Source organism: Carassius carassius, chromosome 10 (assembly GCF_963082965.1).
Source record: "Carassius carassius chromosome 10, fCarCar2.1, whole genome shotgun sequence".
Taxonomy (NCBI): Eukaryota; Metazoa; Chordata; class Actinopteri; order Cypriniformes; family Cyprinidae; genus Carassius; species Carassius carassius.
The window spans coordinates 18,905,928-18,918,274 of NC_081764.1; the positions used below are offsets into that span (position 1 = coordinate 18,905,928).

The window sequence follows — 12,347 nt, forward strand, 5'->3', positions numbered from 1 at the left end:
TGTGGGCTTAGATGGGAAGAGACAGCAGGGCTCTGGTTGAGGTAGCGGCACTTGTTCATCTCAACCCACTAATTAAGCCTCGTGTGAATAGTGGGAATAAAAAGAACAAGAGATGGGTCATACTGACCTGAACTGCAGTATCAAAGACCGCTTCTCATTTCTGAAAATACAGTTTTACCGTTTTAAAATATTTAAAAGAAAAAATAAATAAATAAATAGTACAAATATAGAATTTTACAATTTTACTGTAATTTTGATTTAATAAATACAGATTTGGTGAGCATGGTGACTTCTTTAAAAAAAATGACAACTTACATTTACAGAAAATAATACAAATAAACAAGCAAACTTGAACTAAGTTACATCCTGGTCACACTTTGAATACTTACCGCTTTTTTCATAATAACTGAAACATGTCTAAAACTAAAGCATAAAGAATTCACAGTGTCAAAAAATACATAGTGATTTAAACAACACAATAAAAGAAATGCTGCAGTGAAGATTAGACACCCAGAGTTGGCTGTTAATAGTATTAACAGATAACAGCTAATTAACACGACCACAACTGAACTTGAGCGATGAAGCGGCCAATCGGAGTTCACCGGAGGGTGAGCTAAAACCAACACATGCCACACTAGAAGCTTAAATACTACATGCATTATCCGCATGACGTTTAACTAAGTCCACTACCTGAGAAAATGGTGCAATAATATACATACCATCTGCATCGTGACAGATACTGAGCCATTAAATAAAAACCTTTCAAACAAATCTACACTGGCATTCAAACATTTACGTCTGCTCAGAGCCTCTGAAATGTCGCGTCAGACTCGATTCAATTAGTTTAATTCCATTTTGACAAAATGAACTTTCTGAAAAGTGAAAATGAAAAGTTTTCCATGGCCACCATCCCAAAACTGTAATACAGGTTCAATGTTTTTGAAATAAATAATGGTGAATGTAGGTCCAAACATCAGCAAAACTCATATTAATAGCAGTCTTTAAAGCAGTTTCCCATTATTTTTTCAGACAGTTTATATTATAAATCAATGAAGAGGTTCATATTTCGAAGAATTTATAGTTCAGAGCGCTGCAAGTCTCCAGTTTGTGACTGTCGCACAACTGCCTCTCTGATGTTTTTTTCATTAGCTCATAAAGATGACCTATTATGCAAGTAGCAGATTTTAAGAGGCATATTTCACCATCCCACACAGAGTGCGTAGATATGTTTACACATACACAGTATAAAGGCCAATACCACTCTTATTAACCTGACCAAACACCATCACAGATTTATCACGCTAGTTTACTGAAGCAAAACCAAGCATTTCACTAATGGGTTTAGCAGTTACATTCAGCACAACCAGCCACCCGTGCAGCCATGGGTGAGAAACCATCACACGCTACCCCAGTGCACTGTGGAGAAAAAAAGATGTGTAAAACTTATATAAAGATGCACACAGGCACATGTGGATTAAAACCTCAAATGTCAATCAGAACATTTATCAATGGTTAAAAACAACCACAAGCTACACTGGGGGCTGTCCCAGAGAGAAGAGTAACAAAAGCCGCAAGTTCATCAGTTTCTGAAACCATCTCTAGCTTTCACTCTGCTTCCTTCCTTCTCCTAGCTTTCTGCCCTTTTCTCATTTTTTCTCAGTAAGGTGAGGAGAGCATGCTCTCTCTCTCTCTCTCTCTCTCTCTCTCTCTCTCTCTCTAAACAGCTGCAGGAACAAAGAGCCATTCACACACAGGCAGCTGCTGAGGTTGGGAAGTCCTTTTGGAGAATCTCAACAAATATTGCACTTCCAGCAAAGGGGCCTCAAACCAGTGCCCTCTGCTTTTGATTTCTTTTGATTTGGTGTCCCCCTCTCTCCCCTCTCATTCTCACAACAAAAGTAGAGGCATTTTGGAGTCCTCATATTTAAGGAGATGTTATCAAAGGCAAACCGAAGCAAAACAAAAATCACAACAAAACAAATAAGGAAAAAACAATTCAAAATCGAATAAATCATTAAATAAACAGAAAAAAAATGCTTTCAAATATAACAAAACTATTTTTAAACATTTTTCTACTGGTCTGGATTGGGTAAAAAATAAATGTATAAACAATATAATAAATATATAATATAAACAATATAAACAATATATAAATATATATATATATATATATACATATTTTTTTTATTCTGCAGGCCTGGTTAGGGCAAAACAAAATACAGAAATTAAAACACTGCCACAGGCCCGTTGGTTTTACATTATGGTACATTGCATGTTCTTTTTCTATTAATTATTTGACCTCAATTAGTATCATCCTCTCGAACAGCTGTGTGAGTGTAATATCTGAACCGTCTAAACATTTTGATCAAAAGTGGACCAGCAGAACAATAGTGGTTCCTAAACTAAAACCATGGCACATGGGCAACTCTATTTAACTCAGTCAGTTATAAAATATAGTGTGTTTGTTTCAGTTTAGAGACCTCACCTCATATGACTCCTGCTGATAGATTGTGTCTCTCCCACTATTTCTCGGCAGAAAAGATATAGTACAATAACTTTCTGAATAAATCTGGAAATGTCATTAGCAAATTGAAGGCAGCAGACCCCAGACTGAACATAATAAGTAGCTACTCCACACTTTTACTGTGTAGGTGGAGTGGCGAACACCATATGGTTTAATCGCTCTGAACTCAAATAGGCACTTCACTCTGGAGGAATAAGCGTGCTTTAAAACTATAAAACCATCCATATTCAGTTCAAAATGAGAAACTGACTTAAAGGTGCTGTACTTAAGTTTTTGACTCTACTAAAGCATAAAAATATCCATAATATGTTTGCAGATATTAAAGAAACATGTTAACACATTTGTTTATCTGAAAAACTAATTTATTTGTGAAACCCACCCACTGCCAGTTTACCCAATTGTTTTTCAGCACACCAGGTTGCCAGTTGGCGGGAAACACAGCATATTTCATTTCAGTCATGTAAGCTGGCAAACCAAAGGTTGACAGAGTGGGAAATATAACTTTCTGCCCATCCTTAAAATCCATCCAAAAAACGCTATGATCAACAACAGTATAATAAAAGCAGAATAAATATTGGAGATGCTTTCCATCGTCAGGTGTGCTCGTTTCTGTTGGTGTCTGCAATCTGGCAACCTGCGTGTGCATCAAGTCTGAGGAGGAGGGGCCAGGTGAAAAATAAAATGCTAGTGGCTGCAGTCATTCAGCCACCTTATTAGTGCGTCCGCCTCCCGCCTCGACCCGGGTTCAAGGCCTGCTTGTCGCGAGTGCGAGGTGTGGTGGTGAGGACCTGGGGTAGAGGGGTTACATTGGTGCTGTGACCCGGATGGGAGTTAGGTTTGGGGGGTGAGTGTAACGGAGGCCAGCGAATGTGTCTCTTATACATATTTCCAACTGAAACAATTATTCGATGGAATAAGATGGGATGCTAATTAGGGGTGGGAATCTATGGGTATCTCACGATTCGATTACTATTAACAATGTATCACAATGTTGTCATACATCTATTAGGGGTGGAAATTTTAGGCACTTCACGATCCGATCCGATTCTGGGAGTCACGATCCGATTCCAAAACGATTTTTGATCTACATTTTTTCCCCAATTAACTCATCTGCTGTGCAAATATATCTTTACAACTTTACATCTTAAACAATATTGTAGTTATATGCTTTTTTTACAATCTCTGTATGCCATCTTAAAAATAGGGTTGTGAATCTTCACTGGCTCACAATTCAGTTCAATTACGATTATTAATATCAACTCAATATCATGATGCGTCACATTCTCAGTTTTCAATATTACTGCACAATGCTACATTTTCATTTAAATTTGATATCAAATTTATTTTGTGCTAAATTAACTTTTTTTATTATTATTATTATTATATAAGCACAGCAGAATTTTTTTTTTAAAAAATTACTTATTTAAAATGTGTTCTTAAGTGTCCGAAAGTTTACAGACAATAGTTGAGTTGAGTAGTGCATTCACACTAATGCACAGATCTATTTCGATATCAGATGTTTTGTCATGCTCTGAAAACATAACTGACTGTGTGTACATCAATTTTGTATAAAAGTATTCGAAAATGCAAGGGCATTGAACCCCAGCCGCAATTGAGCTTCAGGAAAACAAACATGAAGCGCACGTGAAAGTCTGTCAGATCGTGATTTTCATGCATCTAATAGTACTACATTCCAAACTGCATAAATGTAAGCAAATCTAAAGTAAAACACGGTAGGTGGAAGCACAGACTGTCAAGCAATGTGCACGTATCTCACAGTGCAAATTCTGGGCAGTGAAGCCCGCCGTGTATAGCGCGCACACGTGCCATATACGGGAAAAATAAACAAGCTCAGAGTGAACATTTCAGAATCGATTCAGAATCAATGAAGAGAGAATCAAAATTTTTTCTCCCACCCCAAATGCTAATCCTTACGTAATTGGTTTGGTATGAGGCCATAAATGCTCATTCTACCCTATCAAAAATAAAGTTTCCAAAAGAGTTTTCCCAGCAATGCCATAAAATAATAATTTTGAGTTCCCAGAAGATCTTTGCAGTGAACAGTACTTAACATTTGAACATTTGAATTAATGACATTATGGCTTTTCACACTGAGCTTAACCCTGGGCTATCGTTGTTCTAAACCACATTTTTATCCCTGGGTAAAGGGCACACTTGTAATTTAGAATCAGGGTTAGAATTCCTTGTTATGAAACGCTGCTCAGGAGCAGGGTTAAGACCGACTTGGGGTGTTATTCCTGCATTGCATTAGAATGGTACAGCAAGATGATTAGCAACAGACACCCAACAGCATGCCTCATATTTAGGTGCTTTTAACAGTATGGAAAGGGGTAGGGTTGAGTCCATTTAGGAAAAACTTGATAGCACACTCAGCAACATAGCCTATGAGGATGTGCAATGCTAGAGACTTCATGTAAACAGGTTGAATGTGGCATTCATTCAGTCAATGACACTGACACCTCAAATATGTAAATAAGAATGAACACCCAGGATTAATTGTTTAGTATCAGCAGCATGAAATGTGGGTTTTACAATGACCCAGGGTTAAATAGTAAGTGTGAAATGCAGAAGTGTGCGATATTGACAAAAAAAAAATTATATCTCGATAACAATAACTAAACTATATTTTGCTGAGTGTATTGTTGTGCTGGTACCTTTTTTAGGCTTAGGCCCTTCATGGATAGAGAAATATGACACTAAAACCACCAGAAGCTGACACTTCGGCTTCGGCTTGGTTTGGAAATATTTTTGCTGGCAAAAGCGAAAACAAACTGACAATATTGTGTCTAAAATGTAACTCACTCAATATTAACTTCTTGTTAAACTGTGGTATTAAGTTAATATCACTTTCGAGAAATAATTGGCCTTATCGTGCATGTAGATTTTGGACTTTCAACACGTGTTTTTGTAAAATAAACAAATAAAACTTTTTAGCAAAGTGAGAGGCATGATGTCATCTTGCATGTCGTTAAAACAACAATTAAGACATTAGCGCAGATGATACATATTGCACACCCCTAGGGAAATGTCCTGATTTGTGCAATGGAAAAGTTCCATAGATGTTAAAGGTTCCTGCCAAAAAAGTACTTTTATTTTTAAGAGAGTAAAGAGATGATGTCAAAGCTAACAGAAATGGACTAAAAATCATAAAACTCTTATTTTTTATTCCATGGGGTCATTACAGTATGTTTGACCATGTCATCTGAAAACTATCGCAGCATTAGAGACCAGACCAAATACTGCATGACAACTATTTCTAGCCATGTATAAATAAAACATAACTCCCTCCAGCCAAGAGACATGGCATGAGTACTTATGAAAATGTGCGTACCTGTAGATCACATCATCTAGGAGGCCTCCCGAAAACCATACTGTAGTCCAACACTGTAGTCCTTTTGACTGCTAATGAATCTTATTTGGATTGAGTCATTCAGTCTAAACAGAGTACGGTTTCCCATTTGCGTAAGTGAATGGTGATGGGGGCCTCTTTGACATGTTTATAATAGAAGAATGGATCCTCTCCGTGTTGGCTGCGAGTGTAGCCACGTGTAAAACAGTGACACACTGGGGACATGAAGTGGCCAGCTGCACTCAAACAAAACCACAACCTCCAACAGTGATACAGTTTGACCAATCTACTTGACTCATTGGGCCAATTTCGCATTTTTAGCACCAGACGAGTTCATTCACACAGCATGCACACAAACACACACTAAATCACACACGACCTCTTTTTGTGAGTCATGCAAAGTAACACATATACACTTGCATCAACATGCAATTTTTACTCATATATGCCTCTAGTTATGAATCATCAGTGACACTACACACAGAACGCCAATGTGACGAAGACTGAAAAGACAATGAAAAAGTTAGTAAAATTCATTAAAATCTTGTGTTAATCTTCTCAGCTATGTGCATTTAGCTTTGTGAATTTAGTTCTCTCCCAAAACCACTGAACTTCCTCTGTCTCCCTCTATCTTTTTAGAGAGTAATAAGCTTGGAGCGAGTGATCGCTAAGCCTGAGGACCTGAATCATCATGTCACAGGGGTCTTGAATCAGATAACAGTCACAGGTCTGTTGTCCTCATGAAACCACCTTCACTCCTCTGTTCATCTCCAATACAATAATCATCGTATGAGAAGTCACTTTAGGAAAAAGTACTTTAAAAAGCTCAGACTAGCTTTTCCCATGGAATTCACTACACAGAAACCATCGTTTTCTCACGTAAGACACTTGCAGGGATCATCTGATGTCTGACAGGCATGAAATGCCTGACCGGGACCCAGAACAAATCCCCCTGAGGAGATCAGCCATGCATAATGAAAGAGACGCTCAGACTACGTCAAAGACATCACTTTTATAAATGTGTCATAGTAAACATCACATGAACAGATTATGGATTAAAATATTATATTACGCCACTTTGATAAACTAAACATGTAAAAAAAAAAAAAAAAAATCTTTTGAAACTGAACACAGCATAATAACTAGAGTAACAAAGACATCTGCTGCTTTAAATTTAGATCGATTTTTAATAAGTTATACTGATAAACATTTTTGTGAGGACTTAAAATGATAAGAATAATGTAAAATAAAACCTAAGCATACTTTAATTGACTTTTTTAAGACAAACAAACAATCTGACAGCCCAGGTATCACAGAATGAATTATTTTTTATTTTTTTGCAGTCTATATCAGTGGTTTTGCTTCAGGACAGATTTTATATTAGGCATCAAAACCCAACACAGTCACAAAATTGTTTGATAAAATCTTTTATTTATTGATTGATTTATAGCTTTAGGTCCTTTTAATGTTGGCACCTGTCTAATTTATCTTCAATCAAGAAACAAATGGATTTGTGCCAAAATATTGCAGAATTTAATTTGTTGCACAGCAACGGCCAACAACATTTTGTCCTCTCTTTTAGAAGTCTTTTAAAAGATATATTATGTGCATTTGATTATTTGCCCTGTGACCTTATCAGAACAGACTTACAACACATTTTAGTGTCCAGTCCACGAGATAAGAACCACTGGTCTAGAACCATACGACGTCCACTGAAGATGATTAACATAATTAACAGAACCTCTGCTGTTAACTCCCGCTAAAGAACCTATAATACCTCTAAAGTATGCATACAGCCAAATAATCACACACAAGACACAAGACAACATCATATTTATAAATATTTTCTGTCAGTCATAGTATCAAATTCAGTAACATAAGTCCTGGGAAATCTGTATGCCTTGAACTATTTAAAAAAAAACTATTCCCAAAGCTGTAATATTTAATACTTACTGGCCTGCTTTAGAATTTCACAATACCTGCAACTAGTAAACGGAAAAGGTTTTTTGTCTTTACATGCACTGAAAGCGATTCATGTCATGACTGTACCTGCAGTGTTATGTGAACTACGTACATTAATTTGATTAAATGAAATTCCTGTGCAAGGCAGTCCACTCATCCTAAAAAAAAAAAGAGTTGGGCTTTATGTAAAGGCGAAAAAAAACTGTGAATTTAATTTTTTCTGCAGGACAACACATTGCAGTGCAGTTAAGCTGTCAGAAGTGTCACCAAGTTTCACATCTCATCCTGACCACATCATAACACCTGCAGACACCGTGCACACTTACAAAACTCCAGTTTAAAATACGAACATGAACATCCTTCAATCACGTAACGAAATCTAATGGGCTTTCTTCCTTTACGTGCACTTGAAGAACGTCACTTTGCATTGCAGGCATCAACTAGTTTTGTCAACTAGACTCAACGTGCGGTGAAACGTGCGCGCAGCGCGTCTACAGAGTGAGCATGCGACTGTATAAACATGCTATAAAACGGCATTTCTTACAAGAACCCGAAACTGGTCATATAATAGTCCTAAGACAATTTACACGTCTCAAAGAAGCAAAGTCCGAAGCAAAGTGACATACCAGCGAATCTTAGGTAATGCTGAAGAAAACTTTCTTAGAGGGTTCACGGTGTAGCGTTTCCTTCGTCTGAAAAAAACTGAAGAACCAGAGCAAAATTTTCTGTCGGTACGGTAATAAAGCGTCACGGTTTTCTGGATGACAAAGCCAGTGACAGCTCTCAAAAAGTTTTAAATACCTCTCCCGCTTTCTGTAGGTCTGTGTGGATTTCAGTGGGAGGGGCCAGTGGGAGGAGGCTGCGATTTGCATCAAGACCATAAACTGAAGATCAACACACATGAAAGGATGAAGTGGGCTTGAAACCCCATCAACTTCCGCAGTCATGACGCTAGAGTTTACTTTTAAAATGATGATTAGTATGATTAATATTATTATTGTTGTTCTTAATAACATAGTTATTATAAATATGATAATAAGCCTAATGTTTATTATAAAATTATTGCTAGCTATATAAAACGACTAGACAGTTGACGAATTTTTTAAAGTTCAGCGGAACGTTTGTTTTTCTAAGCTTAGGCCTACTAGTGACACGTCTTCAACATTTGTTCAACATTTTTAAACACAATATTTCCTTTATTTCCACTTATTTTTACACATAGCATATTCCATCACGTCCTCTTCATTATAAATATATTGTAATATAGTTTAGTGTTTAAATTAGTTTGTGCGCATCCTGTTTTATTTGACATTACAGCCATTTTGGCAGAAAACCTAAAATCTGCACAAGCAAGCTTTGACCTATTTTCAATAGTAGCCTATGTTACAGCACAACCGGAGGCTGCAGATTCAGGACCACAGATCTAGGACCGCAAGTTCTAGGACCCAGGTTTTTCGTGATAGCGCCATCTAAGTTGCAGGTAAATCTTACAAACCTTACATCAACCATACTCTTGTCATGTGATAAGTTTAATTAATGTGCAGGCTAGATTCACTTATAATACTTCGTCATTAAAACTCAACAAGGATTTATGAAATCATGGCCACGAATTAACGTCGTAGTAATTAATAAAACTAGCTCACAAATTCTTAATTTGGTGTGAATTAATTATTAATTCATAGTTAGCAGTTCTCACTATGTAAACTTCGCACCGTTTAAACGTTATAAAATAAAACTCAATTAAATATCTGTATACTCACCGTCTGAATGCTGTCCATGTCGTCCATCTTTAATTAGTGTTGATCCAGTACGGTAGGTTGCGCTGTCACAAAAAAAACTAAGGTCCTAAAGCTGCGGTCCAAGAGTTGCGGTCCTGAAACTGCAGCCTCCGGTTGTGCAGGAATACCCTTCTCCCTATTTTGTGCTTAGGCCTGATGCTGAAAATGTCTTGAGGCGTCACACTGTAAGACAAAATAAATTAACATGTTAATACTTTCACATTAACATTATATATTATTAAAACAGGAATAGGTAAACTCTCTCTTTTAACTAAAAATGCTTTTGGAAACATTTTCAAGAATATCCAGGAGCCCATTTAAAAATAGTGTTTGTGTCACTCCTCACAAACTGAACAGACATTTCAATTTAAGGGGATATTACAGATTTGAAATAAATGTTATTAACAATTCATTACAATGCAATTATTAATAGGATGAAATAAAAAAGTGCCCAGTATTGTGTCAAAGCTAAAATATTAACATGCATTAATAACATGTACAGGTAACATTTTTAAGACATAATTAATGTACAAATAAATTCTGATAATTATTTATTCATATTTAAATGCATTTATGTTCTGTCAAGCAATTACATTTTAATGAGCATTATTATAAGGTTGATTACTGTACAATTGTAACTTTTTTTTTCTTTTTTTTTGGAAAGCCCTGTCAAATGCTCCATGTGTGGGATGCTTCACCTCACTCCACTGTACCACACACACTTGCCATAAAAGAGTAATCATAATCTAATCTAAGGTGAAGCCACTGATGTCCAAGTGTCATCTACACCAAGTACCATCCAAGACACCTTCATCACAATATGAAAAATAATAATAATAACAATAATAATTCATAAACATTCTTCTTATGTGAAGCAATTTAAGACATGGAAATCTGTCATGACTCAACATGAATTAAGGGTTAAATCATGAGCTAAATTTTGATAATTTCTCTGATATGATACATGTAGCACTAAATCAGATCTTCTTCTGTAGTGTGTGTCTTATCTGTTAAACATTTTAGAGATAGCAGTATCAGTCTGCCATTGCCAACTGATTTGATTCAAGGCAAAGAGCATGCTGACCTGATTTTAGACTGGCCTTTCCTTATACACTAACAAAAACACTTACTGCATCAAAAACTGGCTTTGGGGCCTTAAAGATTAGTAAATTTAACCCATCCTAGAGCACACACACAGCAGTGAGTAGTGAACACACACACACGACTGTGAACACACACCTAGAGCAGTGTGCAGCCATTTTTTGCTGTGGAGCTTTACTCAAGGGTCACACCTCAGTCATGGTACTCCCCTTGAGACTCAAACCCACAAGCTTTGGGCAACAAGTCTGACTCTCTAGCCATAATGCCACAACTGCCCCCCCTTAATAACGAGTACTTGATTGTGGGATAAACTAATTAATAATGCACTGGCAATCAATAATCAACTAAGCAATTAAGCAAGGTCTTCTTGTTGTTTGCATTGCCTGACAAAGACCTTGTTTGGGTTGTATTATATTGAAATTACATGAGAGCAAATAAAACTTTGCCCGTTTTTTATTATTTATTTATTTAATATTGATTCTCTTTGACTGAGCGCCTGTTCTAGTTATATTTGGATGAGTGCACACTACTTTAAATCAATAATTAACTTCCATAAAAGAAGTGGCCATTCATGTTTATTTTGTGCTTTACCTAGTAAATATGAAAAGATGATCTGTTCATGTGACGCATGTTCATGTGCTGCGTTACAGTGATCTGTCACTCACAACACATTAAAGAGCCACAAAATGATATTTATTGTTTCAGTTTCTTAAAACATAAATTTTTTTTTGAAAGCTATGACTTTGTTTCATACCAGAAGTAACCTGCGGCATGGCTTGTCAGACATAGCAACAGTTACTAAGGGGTACGGGTCTTTGCAAAACATTTACATTTGAGATACATATATGCTTAAATAGTTTTAAACATAAGCAAAGGAAAAATGCAATATCCTTTGTATGGTTGTTTGTGAGTTAGTCATGCACAGATATATGTTTGTGTCTATTTGTTTTTGTGGGATTTATCTGTTTATTTTTTATTTGATTTGCATTTTTTTTTATTCTGCATCTGCCTCCTCTCCTGGCCTGTTTCCCCGAACAAACAGACTTATGTTGTCTGACTGAAATATTCCGCTCTGTTCTAAAGGAAATGGAAATGCTTTACCACTGCTTGCAGTGTAAATGTCAGAGTGGTGATTTGCCACTAATGAGACAGCACCCTTGCAAGATAGAAAACTTTGTTTTGGAGCTTCTTGCTGTCTTGAAAACATTGATGTGCTACTTTTGAGTGTCAATGAATATGTACTCAGAGGATCCATGTCATTTTTCACTTCTCATGCATATGTATGCCTCAGAACCAGGCCTACTCAAAGTATCTGCACAGACGGGGATGAAGATGCAACGAAATCTAGTCCTGAACATGAATCCCTGCCTTAATTCTTTGATTTCCTTTGTTTTGCTTACATTTGTTTTGCTTACATTTATGCTCACAATTAAATTGTTGTTCTTAAAAAAAATAAGGGACAATTTGTAAAATTATAAAATGCAAATCTGTAAAATAATAGAGAATTTGGTTACACTTGACAAAAAAGGTCCCATTTGGTAACAGTAACCACATTAGTTAACATAAACTAACAATGAAAAATACTTCTAAAGCATTTGTTAATCTTAGTTAA

At 36.3% G+C, this 12,347-nt stretch overlaps 1 protein-coding gene across 2 annotated transcripts in view; it reads right to left on the reverse strand.

Moving 5' to 3' along the window:
* LOC132151922 (transforming growth factor beta receptor type 3-like) overlaps positions 1 to 8,682 on the reverse strand; it is a 120,144-nt gene extending 111,462 nt beyond the window's left edge. The window contains exon 1 of one of the 2 annotated variants that reach the window (XM_059560474.1): positions 8,483 to 8,682. The gene's annotated coding sequence lies outside the window, so the exon portion shown is untranslated. The remainder of the gene's footprint in view (positions 1 to 8,482) is intronic. The other variant, XM_059560473.1, reaches the window with a different exon arrangement.
* Between the last annotated feature and the right edge of the window lie 3,665 nt (positions 8,683 to 12,347).